General features: G+C 54.8%; 61 non-coding genes across 61 annotated transcripts; all 61 read left to right on the top strand.

The window, feature by feature from the left end:
- Positions 1 to 193: 193 nt before the first annotated feature.
- Trnae-cuc (transfer RNA glutamic acid (anticodon CUC)) lies at positions 194 to 265 on the top strand. Its single transcript has one exon. It is a non-coding gene; the product is annotated as a tRNA-Glu (tRNA).
- Positions 266 to 647: 382 nt separating this feature from the next.
- Positions 648 to 719, top strand: Trnah-gug (transfer RNA histidin (anticodon GUG)). The gene has a single exon. It is a non-coding gene; the product is annotated as a tRNA-His (tRNA).
- A 287-nt stretch (positions 720 to 1,006) lies between these two features.
- On the top strand, positions 1,007 to 1,088 carry Trnal-aag (transfer RNA leucine (anticodon AAG)). Its single transcript has one exon. It is a non-coding gene; the product is annotated as a tRNA-Leu (tRNA).
- A 78-nt stretch (positions 1,089 to 1,166) lies between these two features.
- Positions 1,167 to 1,248, top strand: Trnal-cag (transfer RNA leucine (anticodon CAG)). The gene has a single exon. It is a non-coding gene; the product is annotated as a tRNA-Leu (tRNA).
- A 279-nt stretch (positions 1,249 to 1,527) lies between these two features.
- On the top strand, positions 1,528 to 1,599 carry Trnae-cuc (transfer RNA glutamic acid (anticodon CUC)). The gene has a single exon. It is a non-coding gene; the product is annotated as a tRNA-Glu (tRNA).
- Positions 1,600 to 1,981: 382 nt separating this feature from the next.
- Positions 1,982 to 2,054, top strand: Trnah-gug (transfer RNA histidin (anticodon GUG)). Its single transcript has one exon. It is a non-coding gene; the product is annotated as a tRNA-His (tRNA).
- A 287-nt stretch (positions 2,055 to 2,341) lies between these two features.
- Positions 2,342 to 2,423, top strand: Trnal-aag (transfer RNA leucine (anticodon AAG)). The gene has a single exon. It is a non-coding gene; the product is annotated as a tRNA-Leu (tRNA).
- Positions 2,424 to 2,501: 78 nt separating this feature from the next.
- Trnal-cag (transfer RNA leucine (anticodon CAG)) lies at positions 2,502 to 2,583 on the top strand. The gene has a single exon. It is a non-coding gene; the product is annotated as a tRNA-Leu (tRNA).
- Positions 2,584 to 2,862: 279 nt separating this feature from the next.
- Positions 2,863 to 2,934, top strand: Trnae-cuc (transfer RNA glutamic acid (anticodon CUC)). Its single transcript has one exon. It is a non-coding gene; the product is annotated as a tRNA-Glu (tRNA).
- A 382-nt stretch (positions 2,935 to 3,316) lies between these two features.
- On the top strand, positions 3,317 to 3,388 carry Trnah-gug (transfer RNA histidin (anticodon GUG)). Its single transcript has one exon. It is a non-coding gene; the product is annotated as a tRNA-His (tRNA).
- Positions 3,389 to 3,675: 287 nt separating this feature from the next.
- On the top strand, positions 3,676 to 3,757 carry Trnal-aag (transfer RNA leucine (anticodon AAG)). Its single transcript has one exon. It is a non-coding gene; the product is annotated as a tRNA-Leu (tRNA).
- A 78-nt stretch (positions 3,758 to 3,835) lies between these two features.
- Positions 3,836 to 3,917, top strand: Trnal-cag (transfer RNA leucine (anticodon CAG)). Its single transcript has one exon. It is a non-coding gene; the product is annotated as a tRNA-Leu (tRNA).
- A 279-nt stretch (positions 3,918 to 4,196) lies between these two features.
- Trnae-cuc (transfer RNA glutamic acid (anticodon CUC)) lies at positions 4,197 to 4,268 on the top strand. The gene has a single exon. It is a non-coding gene; the product is annotated as a tRNA-Glu (tRNA).
- A 382-nt stretch (positions 4,269 to 4,650) lies between these two features.
- Positions 4,651 to 4,723, top strand: Trnah-gug (transfer RNA histidin (anticodon GUG)). The gene has a single exon. It is a non-coding gene; the product is annotated as a tRNA-His (tRNA).
- A 287-nt stretch (positions 4,724 to 5,010) lies between these two features.
- Trnal-aag (transfer RNA leucine (anticodon AAG)) lies at positions 5,011 to 5,092 on the top strand. The gene has a single exon. It is a non-coding gene; the product is annotated as a tRNA-Leu (tRNA).
- Positions 5,093 to 5,170: 78 nt separating this feature from the next.
- Trnal-cag (transfer RNA leucine (anticodon CAG)) lies at positions 5,171 to 5,252 on the top strand. Its single transcript has one exon. It is a non-coding gene; the product is annotated as a tRNA-Leu (tRNA).
- Positions 5,253 to 5,531: 279 nt separating this feature from the next.
- On the top strand, positions 5,532 to 5,603 carry Trnae-cuc (transfer RNA glutamic acid (anticodon CUC)). Its single transcript has one exon. It is a non-coding gene; the product is annotated as a tRNA-Glu (tRNA).
- A 382-nt stretch (positions 5,604 to 5,985) lies between these two features.
- On the top strand, positions 5,986 to 6,058 carry Trnah-gug (transfer RNA histidin (anticodon GUG)). Its single transcript has one exon. It is a non-coding gene; the product is annotated as a tRNA-His (tRNA).
- A 287-nt stretch (positions 6,059 to 6,345) lies between these two features.
- Positions 6,346 to 6,427, top strand: Trnal-aag (transfer RNA leucine (anticodon AAG)). Its single transcript has one exon. It is a non-coding gene; the product is annotated as a tRNA-Leu (tRNA).
- A 78-nt stretch (positions 6,428 to 6,505) lies between these two features.
- On the top strand, positions 6,506 to 6,587 carry Trnal-cag (transfer RNA leucine (anticodon CAG)). Its single transcript has one exon. It is a non-coding gene; the product is annotated as a tRNA-Leu (tRNA).
- A 280-nt stretch (positions 6,588 to 6,867) lies between these two features.
- Trnae-cuc (transfer RNA glutamic acid (anticodon CUC)) lies at positions 6,868 to 6,939 on the top strand. The gene has a single exon. It is a non-coding gene; the product is annotated as a tRNA-Glu (tRNA).
- A 382-nt stretch (positions 6,940 to 7,321) lies between these two features.
- Positions 7,322 to 7,394, top strand: Trnah-gug (transfer RNA histidin (anticodon GUG)). Its single transcript has one exon. It is a non-coding gene; the product is annotated as a tRNA-His (tRNA).
- A 287-nt stretch (positions 7,395 to 7,681) lies between these two features.
- Trnal-aag (transfer RNA leucine (anticodon AAG)) lies at positions 7,682 to 7,763 on the top strand. Its single transcript has one exon. It is a non-coding gene; the product is annotated as a tRNA-Leu (tRNA).
- Positions 7,764 to 7,841: 78 nt separating this feature from the next.
- Positions 7,842 to 7,923, top strand: Trnal-cag (transfer RNA leucine (anticodon CAG)). The gene has a single exon. It is a non-coding gene; the product is annotated as a tRNA-Leu (tRNA).
- Positions 7,924 to 8,203: 280 nt separating this feature from the next.
- On the top strand, positions 8,204 to 8,275 carry Trnae-cuc (transfer RNA glutamic acid (anticodon CUC)). Its single transcript has one exon. It is a non-coding gene; the product is annotated as a tRNA-Glu (tRNA).
- Positions 8,276 to 8,657: 382 nt separating this feature from the next.
- Positions 8,658 to 8,730, top strand: Trnah-gug (transfer RNA histidin (anticodon GUG)). The gene has a single exon. It is a non-coding gene; the product is annotated as a tRNA-His (tRNA).
- A 287-nt stretch (positions 8,731 to 9,017) lies between these two features.
- Positions 9,018 to 9,099, top strand: Trnal-aag (transfer RNA leucine (anticodon AAG)). Its single transcript has one exon. It is a non-coding gene; the product is annotated as a tRNA-Leu (tRNA).
- A 78-nt stretch (positions 9,100 to 9,177) lies between these two features.
- On the top strand, positions 9,178 to 9,259 carry Trnal-cag (transfer RNA leucine (anticodon CAG)). The gene has a single exon. It is a non-coding gene; the product is annotated as a tRNA-Leu (tRNA).
- A 280-nt stretch (positions 9,260 to 9,539) lies between these two features.
- Positions 9,540 to 9,611, top strand: Trnae-cuc (transfer RNA glutamic acid (anticodon CUC)). Its single transcript has one exon. It is a non-coding gene; the product is annotated as a tRNA-Glu (tRNA).
- Positions 9,612 to 9,993: 382 nt separating this feature from the next.
- Trnah-gug (transfer RNA histidin (anticodon GUG)) lies at positions 9,994 to 10,066 on the top strand. Its single transcript has one exon. It is a non-coding gene; the product is annotated as a tRNA-His (tRNA).
- A 287-nt stretch (positions 10,067 to 10,353) lies between these two features.
- Positions 10,354 to 10,435, top strand: Trnal-aag (transfer RNA leucine (anticodon AAG)). The gene has a single exon. It is a non-coding gene; the product is annotated as a tRNA-Leu (tRNA).
- A 78-nt stretch (positions 10,436 to 10,513) lies between these two features.
- Positions 10,514 to 10,595, top strand: Trnal-cag (transfer RNA leucine (anticodon CAG)). The gene has a single exon. It is a non-coding gene; the product is annotated as a tRNA-Leu (tRNA).
- Positions 10,596 to 10,874: 279 nt separating this feature from the next.
- Positions 10,875 to 10,946, top strand: Trnae-cuc (transfer RNA glutamic acid (anticodon CUC)). The gene has a single exon. It is a non-coding gene; the product is annotated as a tRNA-Glu (tRNA).
- A 382-nt stretch (positions 10,947 to 11,328) lies between these two features.
- On the top strand, positions 11,329 to 11,401 carry Trnah-gug (transfer RNA histidin (anticodon GUG)). The gene has a single exon. It is a non-coding gene; the product is annotated as a tRNA-His (tRNA).
- A 287-nt stretch (positions 11,402 to 11,688) lies between these two features.
- Positions 11,689 to 11,770, top strand: Trnal-aag (transfer RNA leucine (anticodon AAG)). Its single transcript has one exon. It is a non-coding gene; the product is annotated as a tRNA-Leu (tRNA).
- Positions 11,771 to 11,848: 78 nt separating this feature from the next.
- Trnal-cag (transfer RNA leucine (anticodon CAG)) lies at positions 11,849 to 11,930 on the top strand. Its single transcript has one exon. It is a non-coding gene; the product is annotated as a tRNA-Leu (tRNA).
- A 279-nt stretch (positions 11,931 to 12,209) lies between these two features.
- Positions 12,210 to 12,281, top strand: Trnae-cuc (transfer RNA glutamic acid (anticodon CUC)). The gene has a single exon. It is a non-coding gene; the product is annotated as a tRNA-Glu (tRNA).
- A 382-nt stretch (positions 12,282 to 12,663) lies between these two features.
- Trnah-gug (transfer RNA histidin (anticodon GUG)) lies at positions 12,664 to 12,736 on the top strand. The gene has a single exon. It is a non-coding gene; the product is annotated as a tRNA-His (tRNA).
- A 287-nt stretch (positions 12,737 to 13,023) lies between these two features.
- Positions 13,024 to 13,105, top strand: Trnal-aag (transfer RNA leucine (anticodon AAG)). The gene has a single exon. It is a non-coding gene; the product is annotated as a tRNA-Leu (tRNA).
- Positions 13,106 to 13,183: 78 nt separating this feature from the next.
- Trnal-cag (transfer RNA leucine (anticodon CAG)) lies at positions 13,184 to 13,265 on the top strand. Its single transcript has one exon. It is a non-coding gene; the product is annotated as a tRNA-Leu (tRNA).
- A 280-nt stretch (positions 13,266 to 13,545) lies between these two features.
- On the top strand, positions 13,546 to 13,617 carry Trnae-cuc (transfer RNA glutamic acid (anticodon CUC)). Its single transcript has one exon. It is a non-coding gene; the product is annotated as a tRNA-Glu (tRNA).
- Positions 13,618 to 13,999: 382 nt separating this feature from the next.
- Positions 14,000 to 14,072, top strand: Trnah-gug (transfer RNA histidin (anticodon GUG)). The gene has a single exon. It is a non-coding gene; the product is annotated as a tRNA-His (tRNA).
- Positions 14,073 to 14,359: 287 nt separating this feature from the next.
- Positions 14,360 to 14,441, top strand: Trnal-aag (transfer RNA leucine (anticodon AAG)). Its single transcript has one exon. It is a non-coding gene; the product is annotated as a tRNA-Leu (tRNA).
- Positions 14,442 to 14,519: 78 nt separating this feature from the next.
- Positions 14,520 to 14,601, top strand: Trnal-cag (transfer RNA leucine (anticodon CAG)). The gene has a single exon. It is a non-coding gene; the product is annotated as a tRNA-Leu (tRNA).
- A 279-nt stretch (positions 14,602 to 14,880) lies between these two features.
- Trnae-cuc (transfer RNA glutamic acid (anticodon CUC)) lies at positions 14,881 to 14,952 on the top strand. The gene has a single exon. It is a non-coding gene; the product is annotated as a tRNA-Glu (tRNA).
- A 382-nt stretch (positions 14,953 to 15,334) lies between these two features.
- Trnah-gug (transfer RNA histidin (anticodon GUG)) lies at positions 15,335 to 15,407 on the top strand. Its single transcript has one exon. It is a non-coding gene; the product is annotated as a tRNA-His (tRNA).
- Positions 15,408 to 15,694: 287 nt separating this feature from the next.
- Positions 15,695 to 15,776, top strand: Trnal-aag (transfer RNA leucine (anticodon AAG)). Its single transcript has one exon. It is a non-coding gene; the product is annotated as a tRNA-Leu (tRNA).
- A 78-nt stretch (positions 15,777 to 15,854) lies between these two features.
- Trnal-cag (transfer RNA leucine (anticodon CAG)) lies at positions 15,855 to 15,936 on the top strand. The gene has a single exon. It is a non-coding gene; the product is annotated as a tRNA-Leu (tRNA).
- Positions 15,937 to 16,215: 279 nt separating this feature from the next.
- Positions 16,216 to 16,287, top strand: Trnae-cuc (transfer RNA glutamic acid (anticodon CUC)). Its single transcript has one exon. It is a non-coding gene; the product is annotated as a tRNA-Glu (tRNA).
- Positions 16,288 to 16,669: 382 nt separating this feature from the next.
- Positions 16,670 to 16,741, top strand: Trnah-gug (transfer RNA histidin (anticodon GUG)). The gene has a single exon. It is a non-coding gene; the product is annotated as a tRNA-His (tRNA).
- A 287-nt stretch (positions 16,742 to 17,028) lies between these two features.
- Positions 17,029 to 17,110, top strand: Trnal-aag (transfer RNA leucine (anticodon AAG)). The gene has a single exon. It is a non-coding gene; the product is annotated as a tRNA-Leu (tRNA).
- Positions 17,111 to 17,188: 78 nt separating this feature from the next.
- Trnal-cag (transfer RNA leucine (anticodon CAG)) lies at positions 17,189 to 17,270 on the top strand. The gene has a single exon. It is a non-coding gene; the product is annotated as a tRNA-Leu (tRNA).
- A 279-nt stretch (positions 17,271 to 17,549) lies between these two features.
- Positions 17,550 to 17,621, top strand: Trnae-cuc (transfer RNA glutamic acid (anticodon CUC)). The gene has a single exon. It is a non-coding gene; the product is annotated as a tRNA-Glu (tRNA).
- A 382-nt stretch (positions 17,622 to 18,003) lies between these two features.
- Trnah-gug (transfer RNA histidin (anticodon GUG)) lies at positions 18,004 to 18,075 on the top strand. The gene has a single exon. It is a non-coding gene; the product is annotated as a tRNA-His (tRNA).
- Positions 18,076 to 18,362: 287 nt separating this feature from the next.
- Trnal-aag (transfer RNA leucine (anticodon AAG)) lies at positions 18,363 to 18,444 on the top strand. The gene has a single exon. It is a non-coding gene; the product is annotated as a tRNA-Leu (tRNA).
- A 78-nt stretch (positions 18,445 to 18,522) lies between these two features.
- Positions 18,523 to 18,604, top strand: Trnal-cag (transfer RNA leucine (anticodon CAG)). Its single transcript has one exon. It is a non-coding gene; the product is annotated as a tRNA-Leu (tRNA).
- A 279-nt stretch (positions 18,605 to 18,883) lies between these two features.
- On the top strand, positions 18,884 to 18,955 carry Trnae-cuc (transfer RNA glutamic acid (anticodon CUC)). Its single transcript has one exon. It is a non-coding gene; the product is annotated as a tRNA-Glu (tRNA).
- A 382-nt stretch (positions 18,956 to 19,337) lies between these two features.
- Positions 19,338 to 19,410, top strand: Trnah-gug (transfer RNA histidin (anticodon GUG)). The gene has a single exon. It is a non-coding gene; the product is annotated as a tRNA-His (tRNA).
- A 287-nt stretch (positions 19,411 to 19,697) lies between these two features.
- Trnal-aag (transfer RNA leucine (anticodon AAG)) lies at positions 19,698 to 19,779 on the top strand. Its single transcript has one exon. It is a non-coding gene; the product is annotated as a tRNA-Leu (tRNA).
- A 78-nt stretch (positions 19,780 to 19,857) lies between these two features.
- Positions 19,858 to 19,939, top strand: Trnal-cag (transfer RNA leucine (anticodon CAG)). The gene has a single exon. It is a non-coding gene; the product is annotated as a tRNA-Leu (tRNA).
- A 279-nt stretch (positions 19,940 to 20,218) lies between these two features.
- Trnae-cuc (transfer RNA glutamic acid (anticodon CUC)) lies at positions 20,219 to 20,290 on the top strand. The gene has a single exon. It is a non-coding gene; the product is annotated as a tRNA-Glu (tRNA).
- Positions 20,291 to 20,310: the final 20 nt, after the last annotated feature.

The following is a 20,310-nucleotide window of genomic DNA, read 5'->3' as shown; positions in this document are numbered from 1 at the left end:
GTAGCAGCACAGTGCGTGGTGCAACGACAGGATTCACAGGCGCAGTCTGGTGTCACGATTGCTGGCGTTCGTCTCCACGAAATGCGTCCCGAGCATGCCGTTCTACAAAGTGGAAACGCTAAATTTTGGCCGTTGTCGTCAAGTAGCGTGTGTACTGTTTGCTGCGTTCGCTGGAGGAGCGCTTGCGTCGTTATCCGGTGTGGTCTAGTGGCTAGGATGCCTGGCTCTCACCCAGGAGGCCCGGGTTCGATTCCCGGTACCGGAAATGCGCATTTTGTTGCTCCTCTTATGCGACTTGGCCCGACTTAGCTCGACTGACGCTCCGCTGACGCTTGCAGAAAATTACGTTAAGTACGATTCGCGGTCACAAGTGACGGCGAGAGCGATGCGACGTCTGTCCACCTCTTATTGAGGCACATACCTGTGGTCAACAGAGTTGGAGGACTGCAAGACATTGCCACGGGGGTTGAATGCAGCTAACCACACTGCTTAGTGTCCTTACAGCGCAGACACGTTCGTTTGCCAGTATACATATAATGGAGACCGCGTCTGGCACAGCTGTGGGGAAACACAGTGGTGTGTGGGCCGAGCTTTGCTGTTCATCGCCACTTGCAGTCGCGAGAACTGCCGTCGGCGGTGCCTCCGTGGCCGTGATCGTCTAGTGGTTAGGACAATGCGTTGTGGCCGCAATAACCCAGGTTCGAATCCTGGTCACGGCAATTTTTAAAGTTTTGCCTTGCTGTCGCTGCAGTGACGATTGTGACTCAGTGTTTGAAATTACGGTGCCCTCTTGATTTTTCACTCATGTTCCGCAGGCTGCGGGTGGCACTACCAATTCATTATCAACACGTAATGCCGCCGCACCAGAGAGCGGGCAGCTGCCTGTGTAGTTAATCTCTATTCGAAAATGGCAGTTGTTTGAGGTGCAATGGATGAGCAGCCAGTCGCAGCAGAACAGGAAGCTGTGTCGTGCACTGTTTCTACAAAAGCGAAGAACACCGGCACAGGTAGCGTGGCCGAGCGGTCTAAGGCGCTGGTTTAAGGCACCAGTCTCTTCGGAGGCGTGGGTTCGAATCCCACCGCTGCCAGCTTTTTCTCGTTTTTTGTGCCATTGCGATGTTTTCTCGTGGGGTAGAACGCAGCTCCTGTGACCGCCGTGCCACGTAGGTAGCGTGGCCGAGCGGTCTAAGGCGCTGGTTTCAGGCACCAGTCTCTTCGGAGGCGTGGGTTCGAATCCCACCGCTGCCAATGTTTTCTGTCTCGAAAGCAGGAGCACTGATTACCCGCGAAGGGAACAGCGCAGCAAGCCGTGAGCGTCTCCTTCTTAAATTGTCGTAGCAGCACAGTGCGTGGTGCAACGACAGGATTCACAGGCGCAGTCTGGTGTCACGATTGCTGGCGTTCGTCTCCACGAAATGCGTCCCGAGCATGCCGTTCTACAAAGTGGAAACGCTAAATTTTGGCCGTTGTCGTCAAGTAGCGTGTGTACTGTTTGCTGCGTTCGCTGGAGGAGCGCTTGCGTCGTTATCCGGTGTGGTCTAGTGGCTAGGATGCCTGGCTCTCACCCAGGAGGCCCGGGTTCGATTCCCGGTACCGGAAATGCGCATTTTGTTGCTCCTCTTATGCGACTTGGCCCGACTTAGCTCGACTGACGCTCCGCTGACGCTTGCAGAAAATTACGTTAAGTACGATTCGCGGTCACAAGTGACGGCGAGAGCGATGCGACGTCTGTCCACCTCTTATTGAGGCACATACCTGTGGTCAACAGAGTTGGAGGACTGCAAGACATTGCCACGGGGGTTGAATGCAGCTAACCACACTGCTTAGTGTCCTTACAGCGCAGACACGTTCGTTTGCCAGTATACATATAATGGAGACCGCGTCTGGCACAGCTGTGGGGAGACACAGTGGTGTGTGGGCCGAGCTTTGCTGTTCATCGCCACTTGCAGTCGCGAGAACTGCCGTCGGCGGTGCCTCCGTGGCCGTGATCGTCTAGTGGTTAGGACATTGCGTTGTGGCCGCAATAACCCAGGTTTCGAATCCTGGTCACGGCAATTTTTAAAGTTTTGCCTTGCTGTCGCTGCAGTGACGATTGTGACTCAGTGTTTGAAATTACGGTGCCCTCTTGATTTTTCACTCATGTTCCGCAGGCTGCGGGTGGCACTACCAATTCATTATCAACACGTAATGCCGCCGCACCAGAGAGCGGGCAGCTGCCTGTGTAGTTAATCTCTATTCGAAAATGGCAGTTGTTTGAGGTGCAATGGATGAGCAGCCAGTCGCAGCAGAACAGGAAGCTGTGTCGTGCACTGTTTCTACAAAAGCGAAGAACACCGGCACAGGTAGCGTGGCCGAGCGGTCTAAGGCGCTGGTTTAAGGCACCAGTCTCTTCGGAGGCGTGGGTTCGAATCCCACCGCTGCCAGCTTTTTCTCGTTTTTTGTGCCATTGCGATGTTTTCTCGTGGGGTAGAACGCAGCTCCTGTGACCGCCGTGCCACGTAGGTAGCGTGGCCGAGCGGTCTAAGGCGCTGGTTTCAGGCACCAGTCTCTTCGGAGGCGTGGGTTCGAATCCCACCGCTGCCAATGTTTTCTGTCTCGAAAGCAGGAGCACTGATTACCCGCGAAGGGAACAGCGCAGCAAGCCGTGAGCGTCTCCTTCTTAAATTGTCGTAGCAGCACAGTGCGTGGTGCAACGACAGGATTCACAGGCGCAGTCTGGTGTCACGATTGCTGGCGTTCGTCTCCACGAAATGCGTCCCGAGCATGCCGTTCTACAAAGTGGAAACGCTAAATTTTGGCCGTTGTCGTCAAGTAGCGTGTGTACTGTTTGCTGCGTTCGCTGGAGGAGCGCTTGCGTCGTTATCCGGTGTGGTCTAGTGGCTAGGATGCCTGGCTCTCACCCAGGAGGCCCGGGTTCGATTCCCGGTACCGGAAATGCGCATTTTGTTGCTCCTCTTATGCGACTTGGCCCGACTTAGCTCGACTGACGCTCCGCTGACGCTTGCAGAAAATTACGTTAAGTACGATTCGCGGTCACAAGTGACGGCGAGAGCGATGCGACGTCTGTCCACCTCTTATTGAGGCACATACCTGTGGTCAACAGAGTTGGAGGACTGCAAGACATTGCCACGGGGGTTGAATGCAGCTAACCACACTGCTTAGTGTCCTTACAGCGCAGACACGTTCGTTTGCCAGTATACATATAATGGAGACCGCGTCTGGCACAGCTGTGGGGAAACACAGTGGTGTGTGGGCCGAGCTTTGCTGTTCATCGCCACTTGCAGTCGCGAGAACTGCCGTCGGCGGTGCCTCCGTGGCCGTGATCGTCTAGTGGTTAGGACAATGCGTTGTGGCCGCAATAACCCAGGTTCGAATCCTGGTCACGGCAATTTTTAAAGTTTTGCCTTGCTGTCGCTGCAGTGACGATTGTGACTCAGTGTTTGAAATTACGGTGCCCTCTTGATTTTTCACTCATGTTCCGCAGGCTGCGGGTGGCACTACCAATTCATTATCAACACGTAATGCCGCCGCACCAGAGAGCGGGCAGCTGCCTGTGTAGTTAATCTCTATTCGAAAATGGCAGTTGTTTGAGGTGCAATGGATGAGCAGCCAGTCGCAGCAGAACAGGAAGCTGTGTCGTGCACTGTTTCTACAAAAGCGAAGAACACCGGCACAGGTAGCGTGGCCGAGCGGTCTAAGGCGCTGGTTTAAGGCACCAGTCTCTTCGGAGGCGTGGGTTCGAATCCCACCGCTGCCAGCTTTTTCTCGTTTTTTGTGCCATTGCGATGTTTTCTCGTGGGGTAGAACGCAGCTCCTGTGACCGCCGTGCCACGTAGGTAGCGTGGCCGAGCGGTCTAAGGCGCTGGTTTCAGGCACCAGTCTCTTCGGAGGCGTGGGTTCGAATCCCACCGCTGCCAATGTTTTCTGTCTCGAAAGCAGGAGCACTGATTACCCGCGAAGGGAACAGCGCAGCAAGCCGTGAGCGTCTCCTTCTTAAATTGTCGTAGCAGCACAGTGCGTGGTGCAACGACAGGATTCACAGGCGCAGTCTGGTGTCACGATTGCTGGCGTTCGTCTCCACGAAATGCGTCCCGAGCATGCCGTTCTACAAAGTGGAAACGCTAAATTTTGGCCGTTGTCGTCAAGTAGCGTGTGTACTGTTTGCTGCGTTCGCTGGAGGAGCGCTTGCGTCGTTATCCGGTGTGGTCTAGTGGCTAGGATGCCTGGCTCTCACCCAGGAGGCCCGGGTTCGATTCCCGGTACCGGAAATGCGCATTTTGTTGCTCCTCTTATGCGACTTGGCCCGACTTAGCTCGACTGACGCTCCGCTGACGCTTGCAGAAAATTACGTTAAGTACGATTCGCGGTCACAAGTGACGGCGAGAGCGATGCGACGTCTGTCCACCTCTTATTGAGGCACATACCTGTGGTCAACAGAGTTGGAGGACTGCAAGACATTGCCACGGGGGTTGAATGCAGCTAACCACACTGCTTAGTGTCCTTACAGCGCAGACACGTTCGTTTGCCAGTATACATATAATGGAGACCGCGTCTGGCACAGCTGTGGGGAGACACAGTGGTGTGTGGGCCGAGCTTTGCTGTTCATCGCCACTTGCAGTCGCGAGAACTGCCGTCGGCGGTGCCTCCGTGGCCGTGATCGTCTAGTGGTTAGGACATTGCGTTGTGGCCGCAATAACCCAGGTTTCGAATCCTGGTCACGGCAATTTTTAAAGTTTTGCCTTGCTGTCGCTGCAGTGACGATTGTGACTCAGTGTTTGAAATTACGGTGCCCTCTTGATTTTTCACTCATGTTCCGCAGGCTGCGGGTGGCACTACCAATTCATTATCAACACGTAATGCCGCCGCACCAGAGAGCGGGCAGCTGCCTGTGTAGTTAATCTCTATTCGAAAATGGCAGTTGTTTGAGGTGCAATGGATGAGCAGCCAGTCGCAGCAGAACAGGAAGCTGTGTCGTGCACTGTTTCTACAAAAGCGAAGAACACCGGCACAGGTAGCGTGGCCGAGCGGTCTAAGGCGCTGGTTTAAGGCACCAGTCTCTTCGGAGGCGTGGGTTCGAATCCCACCGCTGCCAGCTTTTTCTCGTTTTTTGTGCCATTGCGATGTTTTCTCGTGGGGTAGAACGCAGCTCCTGTGACCGCCGTGCCACGTAGGTAGCGTGGCCGAGCGGTCTAAGGCGCTGGTTTCAGGCACCAGTCTCTTCGGAGGCGTGGGTTCGAATCCCACCGCTGCCAATGTTTTCTGTCTCGAAAGCAGGAGCACTGATTACCCGCGAAGGGAACAGCGCAGCAAGCCGTGAGCGTCTCCTTCTTAAATTGTCGTAGCAGCACAGTGCGTGGTGCAACGACAGGATTCACAGGCGCAGTCTGGTGTCACGATTGCTGGCGTTCGTCTCCACGAAATGCGTCCCGAGCATGCCGTTCTACAAAGTGGAAACGCTAAATTTTGGCCGTTGTCGTCAAGTAGCGTGTGTACTGTTTGCTGCGTTCGCTGGAGGAGCGCTTGCGTCGTTATCCGGTGTGGTCTAGTGGCTAGGATGCCTGGCTCTCACCCAGGAGGCCCGGGTTCGATTCCCGGTACCGGAAATGCGCATTTTGTTGCTCCTCTTATGCGACTTGGCCCGACTTAGCTCGACTGACGCTCCGCTGACGCTTGCAGAAAATTACGTTAAGTACGATTCGCGGTCACAAGTGACGGCGAGAGCGATGCGACGTCTGTCCACCTCTTATTGAGGCACATACCTGTGGTCAACAGAGTTGGAGGACTGCAAGACATTGCCACGGGGGTTGAATGCAGCTAACCACACTGCTTAGTGTCCTTACAGCGCAGACACGTTCGTTTGCCAGTATACATATAATGGAGACCGCGTCTGGCACAGCTGTGGGGAGACACAGTGGTGTGTGGGCCGAGCTTTGCTGTTCATCGCCACTTGCAGTCGCGAGAACTGCCGTCGGCGGTGCCTCCGTGGCCGTGATCGTCTAGTGGTTAGGACATTGCGTTGTGGCCGCAATAACCCAGGTTTCGAATCCTGGTCACGGCAATTTTTAAAGTTTTGCCTTGCTGTCGCTGCAGTGACGATTGTGACTCAGTGTTTGAAATTACGGTGCCCTCTTGATTTTTCACTCATGTTCCGCAGGCTGCGGGTGGCACTACCAATTCATTATCAACACGTAATGCCGCCGCACCAGAGAGCGGGCAGCTGCCTGTGTAGTTAATCTCTATTCGAAAATGGCAGTTGTTTGAGGTGCAATGGATGAGCAGCCAGTCGCAGCAGAACAGGAAGCTGTGTCGTGCACTGTTTCTACAAAAGCGAAGAACACCGGCACAGGTAGCGTGGCCGAGCGGTCTAAGGCGCTGGTTTAAGGCACCAGTCTCTTCGGAGGCGTGGGTTCGAATCCCACCGCTGCCAGCTTTTTCTCGTTTTTTGTGCCATTGCGATGTTTTCTCGTGGGGTAGAACGCAGCTCCTGTGACCGCCGTGCCACGTAGGTAGCGTGGCCGAGCGGTCTAAGGCGCTGGTTTCAGGCACCAGTCTCTTCGGAGGCGTGGGTTCGAATCCCACCGCTGCCAATGTTTTCTGTCTCGAAAGCAGGAGCACTGATTACCCGCGAAGGGAACAGCGCAGCAAGCCGTGAGCGTCTCCTTCTTAAATTGTCGTAGCAGCACAGTGCGTGGTGCAACGACAGGATTCACAGGCGCAGTCTGGTGTCACGATTGCTGGCGTTCGTCTCCACGAAATGCGTCCCGAGCATGCCGTTTCTACAAAGTGGAAACGCTAAATTTTGGCCGTTGTCGTCAAGTAGCGTGTGTACTGTTTGCTGCGTTCGCTGGAGGAGCGCTTGCGTCGTTATCCGGTGTGGTCTAGTGGCTAGGATGCCTGGCTCTCACCCAGGAGGCCCGGGTTCGATTCCCGGTACCGGAAATGCGCATTTTGTTGCTCCTCTTATGCGACTTGGCCCGACTTAGCTCGACTGACGCTCCGCTGACGCTTGCAGAAAATTACGTTAAGTACGATTCGCGGTCACAAGTGACGGCGAGAGCGATGCGACGTCTGTCCACCTCTTATTGAGGCACATACCTGTGGTCAACAGAGTTGGAGGACTGCAAGACATTGCCACGGGGGTTGAATGCAGCTAACCACACTGCTTAGTGTCCTTACAGCGCAGACACGTTCGTTTGCCAGTATACATATAATGGAGACCGCGTCTGGCACAGCTGTGGGGAGACACAGTGGTGTGTGGGCCGAGCTTTGCTGTTCATCGCCACTTGCAGTCGCGAGAACTGCCGTCGGCGGTGCCTCCGTGGCCGTGATCGTCTAGTGGTTAGGACATTGCGTTGTGGCCGCAATAACCCAGGTTTCGAATCCTGGTCACGGCAATTTTTAAAGTTTTGCCTTGCTGTCGCTGCAGTGACGATTGTGACTCAGTGTTTGAAATTACGGTGCCCTCTTGATTTTTCACTCATGTTCCGCAGGCTGCGGGTGGCACTACCAATTCATTATCAACACGTAATGCCGCCGCACCAGAGAGCGGGCAGCTGCCTGTGTAGTTAATCTCTATTCGAAAATGGCAGTTGTTTGAGGTGCAATGGATGAGCAGCCAGTCGCAGCAGAACAGGAAGCTGTGTCGTGCACTGTTTCTACAAAAGCGAAGAACACCGGCACAGGTAGCGTGGCCGAGCGGTCTAAGGCGCTGGTTTAAGGCACCAGTCTCTTCGGAGGCGTGGGTTCGAATCCCACCGCTGCCAGCTTTTTCTCGTTTTTTGTGCCATTGCGATGTTTTCTCGTGGGGTAGAACGCAGCTCCTGTGACCGCCGTGCCACGTAGGTAGCGTGGCCGAGCGGTCTAAGGCGCTGGTTTCAGGCACCAGTCTCTTCGGAGGCGTGGGTTCGAATCCCACCGCTGCCAATGTTTTCTGTCTCGAAAGCAGGAGCACTGATTACCCGCGAAGGGAACAGCGCAGCAAGCCGTGAGCGTCTCCTTCTTAAATTGTCGTAGCAGCACAGTGCGTGGTGCAACGACAGGATTCACAGGCGCAGTCTGGTGTCACGATTGCTGGCGTTCGTCTCCACGAAATGCGTCCCGAGCATGCCGTTTCTACAAAGTGGAAACGCTAAATTTTGGCCGTTGTCGTCAAGTAGCGTGTGTACTGTTTGCTGCGTTCGCTGGAGGAGCGCTTGCGTCGTTATCCGGTGTGGTCTAGTGGCTAGGATGCCTGGCTCTCACCCAGGAGGCCCGGGTTCGATTCCCGGTACCGGAAATGCGCATTTTGTTGCTCCTCTTATGCGACTTGGCCCGACTTAGCTCGACTGACGCTCCGCTGACGCTTGCAGAAAATTACGTTAAGTACGATTCGCGGTCACAAGTGACGGCGAGAGCGATGCGACGTCTGTCCACCTCTTATTGAGGCACATACCTGTGGTCAACAGAGTTGGAGGACTGCAAGACATTGCCACGGGGGTTGAATGCAGCTAACCACACTGCTTAGTGTCCTTACAGCGCAGACACGTTCGTTTGCCAGTATACATATAATGGAGACCGCGTCTGGCACAGCTGTGGGGAGACACAGTGGTGTGTGGGCCGAGCTTTGCTGTTCATCGCCACTTGCAGTCGCGAGAACTGCCGTCGGCGGTGCCTCCGTGGCCGTGATCGTCTAGTGGTTAGGACATTGCGTTGTGGCCGCAATAACCCAGGTTTCGAATCCTGGTCACGGCAATTTTTAAAGTTTTGCCTTGCTGTCGCTGCAGTGACGATTGTGACTCAGTGTTTGAAATTACGGTGCCCTCTTGATTTTTCACTCATGTTCCGCAGGCTGCGGGTGGCACTACCAATTCATTATCAACACGTAATGCCGCCGCACCAGAGAGCGGGCAGCTGCCTGTGTAGTTAATCTCTATTCGAAAATGGCAGTTGTTTGAGGTGCAATGGATGAGCAGCCAGTCGCAGCAGAACAGGAAGCTGTGTCGTGCACTGTTTCTACAAAAGCGAAGAACACCGGCACAGGTAGCGTGGCCGAGCGGTCTAAGGCGCTGGTTTAAGGCACCAGTCTCTTCGGAGGCGTGGGTTCGAATCCCACCGCTGCCAGCTTTTTCTCGTTTTTTGTGCCATTGCGATGTTTTCTCGTGGGGTAGAACGCAGCTCCTGTGACCGCCGTGCCACGTAGGTAGCGTGGCCGAGCGGTCTAAGGCGCTGGTTTCAGGCACCAGTCTCTTCGGAGGCGTGGGTTCGAATCCCACCGCTGCCAATGTTTTCTGTCTCGAAAGCAGGAGCACTGATTACCCGCGAAGGGAACAGCGCAGCAAGCCGTGAGCGTCTCCTTCTTAAATTGTCGTAGCAGCACAGTGCGTGGTGCAACGACAGGATTCACAGGCGCAGTCTGGTGTCACGATTGCTGGCGTTCGTCTCCACGAAATGCGTCCCGAGCATGCCGTTTCTACAAAGTGGAAACGCTAAATTTTGGCCGTTGTCGTCAAGTAGCGTGTGTACTGTTTGCTGCGTTCGCTGGAGGAGCGCTTGCGTCGTTATCCGGTGTGGTCTAGTGGCTAGGATGCCTGGCTCTCACCCAGGAGGCCCGGGTTCGATTCCCGGTACCGGAAATGCGCATTTTGTTGCTCCTCTTATGCGACTTGGCCCGACTTAGCTCGACTGACGCTCCGCTGACGCTTGCAGAAAATTACGTTAAGTACGATTCGCGGTCACAAGTGACGGCGAGAGCGATGCGACGTCTGTCCACCTCTTATTGAGGCACATACCTGTGGTCAACAGAGTTGGAGGACTGCAAGACATTGCCACGGGGGTTGAATGCAGCTAACCACACTGCTTAGTGTCCTTACAGCGCAGACACGTTCGTTTGCCAGTATACATATAATGGAGACCGCGTCTGGCACAGCTGTGGGGAGACACAGTGGTGTGTGGGCCGAGCTTTGCTGTTCATCGCCACTTGCAGTCGCGAGAACTGCCGTCGGCGGTGCCTCCGTGGCCGTGATCGTCTAGTGGTTAGGACATTGCGTTGTGGCCGCAATAACCCAGGTTTCGAATCCTGGTCACGGCAATTTTTAAAGTTTTGCCTTGCTGTCGCTGCAGTGACGATTGTGACTCAGTGTTTGAAATTACGGTGCCCTCTTGATTTTTCACTCATGTTCCGCAGGCTGCGGGTGGCACTACCAATTCATTATCAACACGTAATGCCGCCGCACCAGAGAGCGGGCAGCTGCCTGTGTAGTTAATCTCTATTCGAAAATGGCAGTTGTTTGAGGTGCAATGGATGAGCAGCCAGTCGCAGCAGAACAGGAAGCTGTGTCGTGCACTGTTTCTACAAAAGCGAAGAACACGGGCACAGGTAGCGTGGCCGAGCGGTCTAAGGCGCTGGTTTAAGGCACCAGTCTCTTCGGAGGCGTGGTTTCGAATCCCACCGCTGCCAGCTTTTTCTCGTTTTTTGTGCCATTGCGATGTTTTCTCGTGGGGTAGAACGCAGCTCCTGTGACCGCCGTGCCACGTAGGTAGCGTGGCCGAGCGGTCTAAGGCGCTGGTTTCAGGCACCAGTCTCTTCGGAGGCGTGGGTTCGAATCCCACCGCTGCCAATGTTTTCTGTCTCGAAAGCAGGAGCACTGATTACCCGCGAAGGGAACAGCGCAGCAAGCCGTGAGCGTCTCTTTCTTAAATTGTCGTAGCAGCACAGTGCGTGGTGCAACGACAGGATTCACAGGCGCAGTCTGGTGTCACGATTGCTGGCGTTCGTCTCCACGAAATGCGTCCCGAGCATGCCGTTCTACAAAGTGGAAACGCTAAATTTTGGCCGTTGTCGTCAAGTAGCGTGTGTACTGTTTGCTGCGTTCGCTGGAGGAGCGCTTGCGTCGTTATCCGGTGTGGTCTAGTGGCTAGGATGCCTGGCTCTCACCCAGGAGGCCCGGGTTCGATTCCCGGTACCGGAAATGCGCATTTTGTTGCTCCTCTTATGCGACTTGGCCCGACTTAGCTCGACTGACGCTCCGCTGACGCTTGCAGAAAATTACGTTAAGTACGATTCGCGGTCACAAGTGACGGCGAGAGCGATGCGACGTCTGTCCACCTCTTATTGAGGCACATACCTGTGGTCAACAGAGTTGGAGGACTGCAAGACATTGCCACGGGGGTTGAATGCAGCTAACCACACTGCTTAGTGTCCTTACAGCGCAGACACGTTCGTTTGCCAGTATACATATAATGGAGACCGCGTCTGGCACAGCTGTGGGGAGACACAGTGGTGTGTGGGCCGAGCTTTGCTGTTCATCGCCACTTGCAGTCGCGAGAACTGCCGTCGGCGGTGCCTCCGTGGCCGTGATCGTCTAGTGGTTAGGACATTGCGTTGTGGCCGCAATAACCCAGGTTTCGAATCCTGGTCACGGCAATTTTTAAAGTTTTGCCTTGCTGTCGCTGCAGTGACGATTGTGACTCAGTGTTTGAAATTACGGTGCCCTCTTGATTTTTCACTCATGTTCCGCAGGCTGCGGGTGGCACTACCAATTCATTATCAACACGTAATGCCGCCGCACCAGAGAGCGGGCAGCTGCCTGTGTAGTTAATCTCTATTCGAAAATGGCAGTTGTTTGAGGTGCAATGGATGAGCAGCCAGTCGCAGCAGAACAGGAAGCTGTGTCGTGCACTGTTTCTACAAAAGCGAAGAACACCGGCACAGGTAGCGTGGCCGAGCGGTCTAAGGCGCTGGTTTAAGGCACCAGTCTCTTCGGAGGCGTGGGTTCGAATCCCACCGCTGCCAGCTTTTTCTCGTTTTTTGTGCCATTGCGATGTTTTCTCGTGGGGTAGAACGCAGCTCCTGTGACCGCCGTGCCACGTAGGTAGCGTGGCCGAGCGGTCTAAGGCGCTGGTTTCAGGCACCAGTCTCTTCGGAGGCGTGGGTTCGAATCCCACCGCTGCCAATGTTTTCTGTCTCGAAAGCAGGAGCACTGATTACCCGCGAAGGGAACAGCGCAGCAAGCCGTGAGCGTCTCTTTCTTAAATTGTCGTAGCAGCACAGTGCGTGGTGCAACGACAGGATTCACAGGCGCAGTCTGGTGTCACGATTGCTGGCGTTCGTCTCCACGAAATGCGTCCCGAGCATGCCGTTCTACAAAGTGGAAACGCTAAATTTTGGCCGTTGTCGTCAAGTAGCGTGTGTACTGTTTGCTGCGTTCGCTGGAGGAGCGCTTGCGTCGTTATCCGGTGTGGTCTAGTGGCTAGGATGCCTGGCTCTCACCCAGGAGGCCCGGGTTCGATTCCCGGTACCGGAAATGCGCATTTTGTTGCTCCTCTTATGCGACTTGGCCCGACTTAGCTCGACTGACGCTCCGCTGACGCTTGCAGAAAATTACGTTAAGTACGATTCGCGGTCACAAGTGACGGCGAGAGCGATGCGACGTCTGTCCACCTCTTATTGAGGCACATACCTGTGGTCAACAGAGTTGGAGGACTGCAAGACATTGCCACGGGGGTTGAATGCAGCTAACCACACTGCTTAGTGTCCTTACAGCGCAGACACGTTCGTTTGCCAGTATACATATAATGGAGACCGCGTCTGGCACAGCTGTGGGGAGACACAGTGGTGTGTGGGCCGAGCTTTGCTGTTCATCGCCACTTGCAGTCGCGAGAACTGCCGTCGGCGGTGCCTCCGTGGCCGTGATCGTCTAGTGGTTAGGACATTGCGTTGTGGCCGCAATAACCCAGGTTTCGAATCCTGGTCACGGCAATTTTTAAAGTTTTGCCTTGCTGTCGCTGCAGTGACGATTGTGACTCAGTGTTTGAAATTACGGTGCCCTCTTGATTTTTCACTCATGTTCCGCAGGCTGCGGGTGGCACTACCAATTCATTATCAACACGTAATGCCGCCGCACCAGAGAGCGGGCAGCTGCCTGTGTAGTTAATCTCTATTCGAAAATGGCAGTTGTTTGAGGTGCAATGGATGAGCAGCCAGTCGCAGCAGAACAGGAAGCTGTGTCGTGCACTGTTTCTACAAAAGCGAAGAACACCGGCACAGGTAGCGTGGCCGAGCGGTCTAAGGCGCTGGTTTAAGGCACCAGTCTCTTCGGAGGCGTGGGTTCGAATCCCACCGCTGCCAGCTTTTTCTCGTTTTTTGTGCCATTGCGATGTTTTCTCGTGGGGTAGAACGCAGCTCCTGTGACCGCCGTGCCACGTAGGTAGCGTGGCCGAGCGGTCTAAGGCGCTGGTTTCAGGCACCAGTCTCTTCGGAGGCGTGGGTTCGAATCCCACCGCTGCCAATGTTTTCTGTCTCGAAAGCAGGAGCACTGATTACCCGCGAAGGGAACAGCGCAGCAAGCCGTGAGCGTCTCCTTCTTAAATTGTCGTAGCAGCACAGTGCGTGGTGCAACGACAGGATTCACAGGCGCAGTCTGGTGTCACGATTGCTGGCGTTCGTCTCCACGAAATGCGTCCCGAGCATGCCGTTTCTACAAAGTGGAAACGCTAAATTTTGGCCGTTGTCGTCAAGTAGCGTGTGTACTGTTTGCTGCGTTCGCTGGAGGAGCGCTTGCGTCGTTATCCGGTGTGGTCTAGTGGCTAGGATGCCTGGCTCTCACCCAGGAGGCCCGGGTTCGATTCCCGGTACCGGAAATGCGCATTTTGTTGCTCCTCTTATGCGACTTGGCCCGACTTAGCTCGACTGACGCTCCGCTGACGCTTGCAGAAAATTACGTTAAGTACGATTCGCGGTCACAAGTGACGGCGAGAGCGATGCGACGTCTGTCCACCTCTTATTGAGGCACATACCTGTGGTCAACAGAGTTGGAGGACTGCAAGACATTGCCACGGGGGTTGAATGCAGCTAACCACACTGCTTAGTGTCCTTACAGCGCAGACACGTTCGTTTGCCAGTATACATATAATGGAGACCGCGTCTGGCACAGCTGTGGGGAGACACAGTGGTGTGTGGGCCGAGCTTTGCTGTTCATCGCCACTTGCAGTCGCGAGAACTGCCGTCGGCGGTGCCTCCGTGGCCGTGATCGTCTAGTGGTTAGGACATTGCGTTGTGGCCGCAATAACCCAGGTTTCGAATCCTGGTCACGGCAATTTTTAAAGTTTTGCCTTGCTGTCGCTGCAGTGACGATTGTGACTCAGTGTTTGAAATTACGGTGCCCTCTTGATTTTTCACTCATGTTCCGCAGGCTGCGGGTGGCACTACCAATTCATTATCAACACGTAATGCCGCCGCACCAGAGAGCGGGCAGCTGCCTGTGTAGTTAATCTCTATTCGAAAATGGCAGTTGTTTGAGGTGCAATGGATGAGCAGCCAGTCGCAGCAGAACAGGAAGCTGTGTCGTGCACTGTTTCTACAAAAGCGAAGAACACGGGCACAGGTAGCGTGGCCGAGCGGTCTAAGGCGCTGGTTTAAGGCACCAGTCTCTTCGGAGGCGTGGTTTCGAATCCCACCGCTGCCAGCTTTTTCTCGTTTTTTGTGCCATTGCGATGTTTTCTCGTGGGGTAGAACGCAGCTCCTGTGACCGCCGTGCCACGTAGGTAGCGTGGCCGAGCGGTCTAAGGCGCTGGTTTCAGGCACCAGTCTCTTCGGAGGCGTGGGTTCGAATCCCACCGCTGCCAATGTTTTCTGTCTCGAAAGCAGGAGCACTGATTACCCGCGAAGGGAACAGCGCAGCAAGCCGTGAGCGTCTCTTTCTTAAATTGTCGTAGCAGCACAGTGCGTGGTGCAACGACAGGATTCACAGGCGCAGTCTGGTGTCACGATTGCTGGCGTTCGTCTCCACGAAATGCGTCCCGAGCATGCCGTTCTACAAAGTGGAAACGCTAAATTTTGGCCGTTGTCGTCAAGTAGCGTGTGTACTGTTTGCTGCGTTCGCTGGAGGAGCGCTTGCGTCGTTATCCGGTGTGGTCTAGTGGCTAGGATGCCTGGCTCTCACCCAGGAGGCCCGGGTTCGATTCCCGGTACCGGAAATGCGCATTTTGTTGCTCCTCTTATGCGACTTGGCCCGACTTAGCTCGACTGACGCTCCGCTGACGCTTGCAGAAAATTACGTTAAGTACGATTCGCGGTCACAAGTGACGGCGAGAGCGATGCGACGTCTGTCCACCTCTTATTGAGGCACATACCTGTGGTCAACAGAGTTGGAGGACTGCAAGACATTGCCACGGGGGTTGAATGCAGCTAACCACACTGCTTAGTGTCCTTACAGCGCAGACACGTTCGTTTGCCAGTATACATATAATGGAGACCGCGTCTGGCACAGCTGTGGGGAGACACAGTGGTGTGTGGGCCGAGCTTTGCTGTTCATCGCCACTTGCAGTCGCGAGAACTGCCGTCGGCGGTGCCTCCGTGGCCGTGATCGTCTAGTGGTTAGGACATTGCGTTGTGGCCGCAATAACCCAGGTTTCGAATCCTGGTCACGGCAATTTTTAAAGTTTTGCCTTGCTGTCGCTGCAGTGACGATTGTGACTCAGTGTTTGAAATTACGGTGCCCTCTTGATTTTTCACTCATGTTCCGCAGGCTGCGGGTGGCACTACCAATTCATTATCAACACGTAATGCCGCCGCACCAGAGAGCGGGCAGCTGCCTGTGTAGTTAATCTCTATTCGAAAATGGCAGTTGTTTGAGGTGCAATGGATGAGCAGCCAGTCGCAGCAGAACAGGAAGCTGTGTCGTGCACTGTTTCTACAAAAGCGAAGAACACCGGCACAGGTAGCGTGGCCGAGCGGTCTAAGGCGCTGGTTTAAGGCACCAGTCTCTTCGGAGGCGTGGGTTCGAATCCCACCGCTGCCAGCTTTTTCTCGTTTTTTGTGCCATTGCGATGTTTTCTCGTGGGGTAGAACGCAGCTCCTGTGACCGCCGTGCCACGTAGGTAGCGTGGCCGAGCGGTCTAAGGCGCTGGTTTCAGGCACCAGTCTCTTCGGAGGCGTGGGTTCGAATCCCACCGCTGCCAATGTTTTCTGTCTCGAAAGCAGGAGCACTGATTACCCGCGAAGGGAACAGCGCAGCAAGCCGTGAGCGTCTCTTTCTTAAATTGTCGTAGCAGCACAGTGCGTGGTGCAACGACAGGATTCACAGGCGCAGTCTGGTGTCACGATTGCTGGCGTTCGTCTCCACGAAATGCGTCCCGAGCATGCCGTTCTACAAAGTGGAAACGCTAAATTTTGGCCGTTGTCGTCAAGTAGCGTGTGTACTGTTTGCTGCGTTCGCTGGAGGAGCGCTTGCGTCGTTATCCGGTGTGGTCTAGTGGCTAGGATGCCTGGCTCTCACCCAGGAGGCCCGGGTTCGATTCCCGGTACCGGAAATGCGCATTTTGTTGCTCCTCTTATGCGACTTGGCCCGACTTAGCTCGACTGACGCTCCGCTGACGCTTGCAGAAAATTACGTTAAGTACGATTCGCGGTCACAAGTGACGGCGAGAGCGATGCGACGTCTGTCCACCTCTTATTGAGGCACATACCTGTGGTCAACAGAGTTGGAGGACTGCAAGACATTGCCACGGGGGTTGAATGCAGCTAACCACACTGCTTAGTGTCCTTACAGCGCAGACACGTTCGTTTGCCAGTATACATATAATGGAGACCGCGTCTGGCACAGCTGTGGGGAAACACAGTGGTGTGTGGGCCGAGCTTTGCTGTTCATCGCCACTTGCAGTCGCGAGAACTGCCGTCGGCGGTGCCTCCGTGGCCGTGATCGTCTAGTGGTTAGGACAATGCGTTGTGGCCGCAATAACCCAGGTTCGAATCCTGGTCACGGCAATTTTTAAAGTTTTGCCTTGCTGTCGCTGCAGTGACGATTGTGACTCAGTGTTTGAAATTACGGTGCCCTCTTGATTTTTCACTCATGTTCCGCAGGCTGCGGGTGGCACTACCAATTCATTATCAACACGTAATGCCGCCGCACCAGAGAGCGGGCAGCTGCCTGTGTAGTTAATCTCTATTCGAAAATGGCAGTTGTTTGAGGTGCAATGGATGAGCAGCCAGTCGCAGCAGAACAGGAAGCTGTGTCGTGCACTGTTTCTACAAAAGCGAAGAACACCGGCACAGGTAGCGTGGCCGAGCGGTCTAAGGCGCTGGTTTAAGGCACCAGTCTCTTCGGAGGCGTGGGTTCGAATCCCACCGCTGCCAGCTTTTTCTCGTTTTTTGTGCCATTGCGATGTTTTCTCGTGGGGTAGAACGCAGCTCCTGTGACCGCCGTGCCACGTAGGTAGCGTGGCCGAGCGGTCTAAGGCGCTGGTTTCAGGCACCAGTCTCTTCGGAGGCGTGGGTTCGAATCCCACCGCTGCCAATGTTTTCTGTCTCGAAAGCAGGAGCACTGATTACCCGCGAAGGGAACAGCGCAGCAAGCCGTGAGCGTCTCCTTCTTAAATTGTCGTAGCAGCACAGTGCGTGGTGCAACGACAGGATTCACAGGCGCAGTCTGGTGTCACGATTGCTGGCGTTCGTCTCCACGAAATGCGTCCCGAGCATGCCGTTCTACAAAGTGGAAACGCTAAATTTTGGCCGTTGTCGTCAAGTAGCGTGTGTACTGTTTGCTGCGTTCGCTGGAGGAGCGCTTGCGTCGTTATCCGGTGTGGTCTAGTGGCTAGGATGCCTGGCTCTCACCCAGGAGGCCCGGGTTCGATTCCCGGTACCGGAAATGCGCATTTTGTTGCTCCTCTTATGCGACTTGGCCCGACTTAGCTCGACTGACGCTCCGCTGACGCTTGCAGAAAATTACGTTAAGTACGATTCGCGGTCACAAGTGACGGCGAGAGCGATGCGACGTCTGTCCACCTCTTATTGAGGCACATACCTGTGGTCAACAGAGTTGGAGGACTGCAAGACATTGCCACGGGGGTTGAATGCAGCTAACCACACTGCTTAGTGTCCTTACAGCGCAGACACGTTCGTTTGCCAGTATACATATAATGGAGACCGCGTCTGGCACAGCTGTGGGGAGACACAGTGGTGTGTGGGCCGAGCTTTGCTGTTCATCGCCACTTGCAGTCGCGAGAACTGCCGTCGGCGGTGCCTCCGTGGCCGTGATCGTCTAGTGGTTAGGACAATGCGTTGTGGCCGCAATAACCCAGGTTCGAATCCTGGTCACGGCAATTTTTAAAGTTTTGCCTTGCTGTCGCTGCAGTGACGATTGTGACTCAGTGTTTGAAATTACGGTGCCCTCTTGATTTTTCACTCATGTTCCGCAGGCTGCGGGTGGCACTACCAATTCATTATCAACACGTAATGCCGCCGCACCAGAGAGCGGGCAGCTGCCTGTGTAGTTAATCTCTATTCGAAAATGGCAGTTGTTTGAGGTGCAATGGATGAGCAGCCAGTCGCAGCAGAACAGGAAGCTGTGTCGTGCACTGTTTCTACAAAAGCGAAGAACACCGGCACAGGTAGCGTGGCCGAGCGGTCTAAGGCGCTGGTTTAAGGCACCAGTCTCTTCGGAGGCGTGGGTTCGAATCCCACCGCTGCCAGCTTTTTCTCGTTTTTTGTGCCATTGCGATGTTTTCTCGTGGGGTAGAACGCAGCTCCTGTGACCGCCGTGCCACGTAGGTAGCGTGGCCGAGCGGTCTAAGGCGCTGGTTTCAGGCACCAGTCTCTTCGGAGGCGTGGGTTCGAATCCCACCGCTGCCAATGTTTTCTGTCTCGAAAGCAGGAGCACTGATTACCCGCGAAGGGAACAGCGCAGCAAGCCGTGAGCGTCTCCTTCTTAAATTGTCGTAGCAGCACAGTGCGTGGTGCAACGACAGGATTCACAGGCGCAGTCTGGTGTCACGATTGCTGGCGTTCGTCTCCACGAAATGCGTCCCGAGCATGCCGTTCTACAAAGTGGAAACGCTAAATTTTGGCCGTTGTCGTCAAGTAGCGTGTGTACTGTTTGCTGCGTTCGCTGGAGGAGCGCTTGCGTCGTTATCCGGTGTGGTCTAGTGGCTAGGATGCCTGGCTCTCACCCAGGAGGCCCGGGTTCGATTCCCGGTACCGGAAATGCGCATTTTGTTGCTCCTCTTATGCGACTTGGCCCGACTTAGCTCGACTGACGCTCCGCTGACGCTTGCAGAAAATTACGTTAAGTACGATTCGCGGTCACAAGTGACGGCGAGAGCGATGCGACGTCTGTCCACCTCTTATTGAGGCACATACCTGTGGTCAACAGAGTTGGAGGACTGCAAGACATTGCCACGGGGGTTGAATGCAGCTAACCACACTGCTTAGTGTCCTTACAGCGCAGACACGTTCGTTTGCCAGTATACATATAATGGAGACCGCGTCTGGCACAGCTGTGGGGAGACACAGTGGTGTGTGGGCCGAGCTTTGCTGTTCATCGCCACTTGCAGTCGCGAGAACTGCCGTCGGCGGTGCCTCCGTGGCCGTGATCGTCTAGTGGTTAGGACATTGCGTTGTGGCCGCAATAACCCAGGTTTCGAATCCTGGTCACGGCAATTTTTAAAGTTTTGCCTTGCTGTCGCTGCAGTGACGATTGTGACTCAGTGTTTGAAATTACGGTGCCCTCTTGATTTTTCACTCATGTTCCGCAGGCTGCGGGTGGCACTACCAATTCATTATCAACACGTAATGCCGCCGCACCAGAGAGCGGGCAGCTGCCTGTGTAGTTAATCTCTATTCGAAAATGGCAGTTGTTTGAGGTGCAATGGATGAGCAGCCAGTCGCAGCAGAACAGGAAGCTGTGTCGTGCACTGTTTCTACAAAAGCGAAGAACACCGGCACAGGTAGCGTGGCCGAGCGGTCTAAGGCGCTGGTTTAAGGCACCAGTCTCTTCGGAGGCGTGGGTTCGAATCCCACCGCTGCCAGCTTTTTCTCGTTTTTTGTGCCATTGCGATGTTTTCTCGTGGGGTAGAACGCAGCTCCTGTGACCGCCGTGCCACGTAGGTAGCGTGGCCGAGCGGTCTAAGGCGCTGGTTTCAGGCACCAGTCTCTTCGGAGGCGTGGGTTCGAATCCCACCGCTGCCAATGTTTTCTGTCTCGAAAGCAGGAGCACTGATTACCCGCGAAGGGAACAGCGCAGCAAGCCGTGAGCGTCTCCTTCTTAAATTGTCGTAGCAGCACAGTGCGTGGTGCAACGACAGGATTCACAGGCGCAGTCTGGTGTCACGATTGCTGGCGTTCGTCTCCACGAAATGCGTCCCGAGCATGCCGTTCTACAAAGTGGAAACGCTAAATTTTGGCCGTTGTCGTCAAGTAGCGTGTGTACTGTTTGCTGCGTTCGCTGGAGGAGCGCTTGCGTCGTTATCCGGTGTGGTCTAGTGGCTAGGATGCCTGGCTCTCACCCAGGAGGCCCGGGTTCGATTCCCGGTACCGGAAATGCGCATTTTGTTGCTCCT

This window comes from Schistocerca nitens, unplaced genomic scaffold, assembly GCF_023898315.1.
Source record: "Schistocerca nitens isolate TAMUIC-IGC-003100 unplaced genomic scaffold, iqSchNite1.1 HiC_scaffold_96, whole genome shotgun sequence".
NCBI lineage: Eukaryota > Metazoa > Arthropoda > Insecta > Orthoptera > Acrididae > Schistocerca > Schistocerca nitens.
The sequence above is the reverse complement of the archived record's forward strand: the minus strand, read 5'-3'. Positions and strand labels throughout refer to the sequence as shown.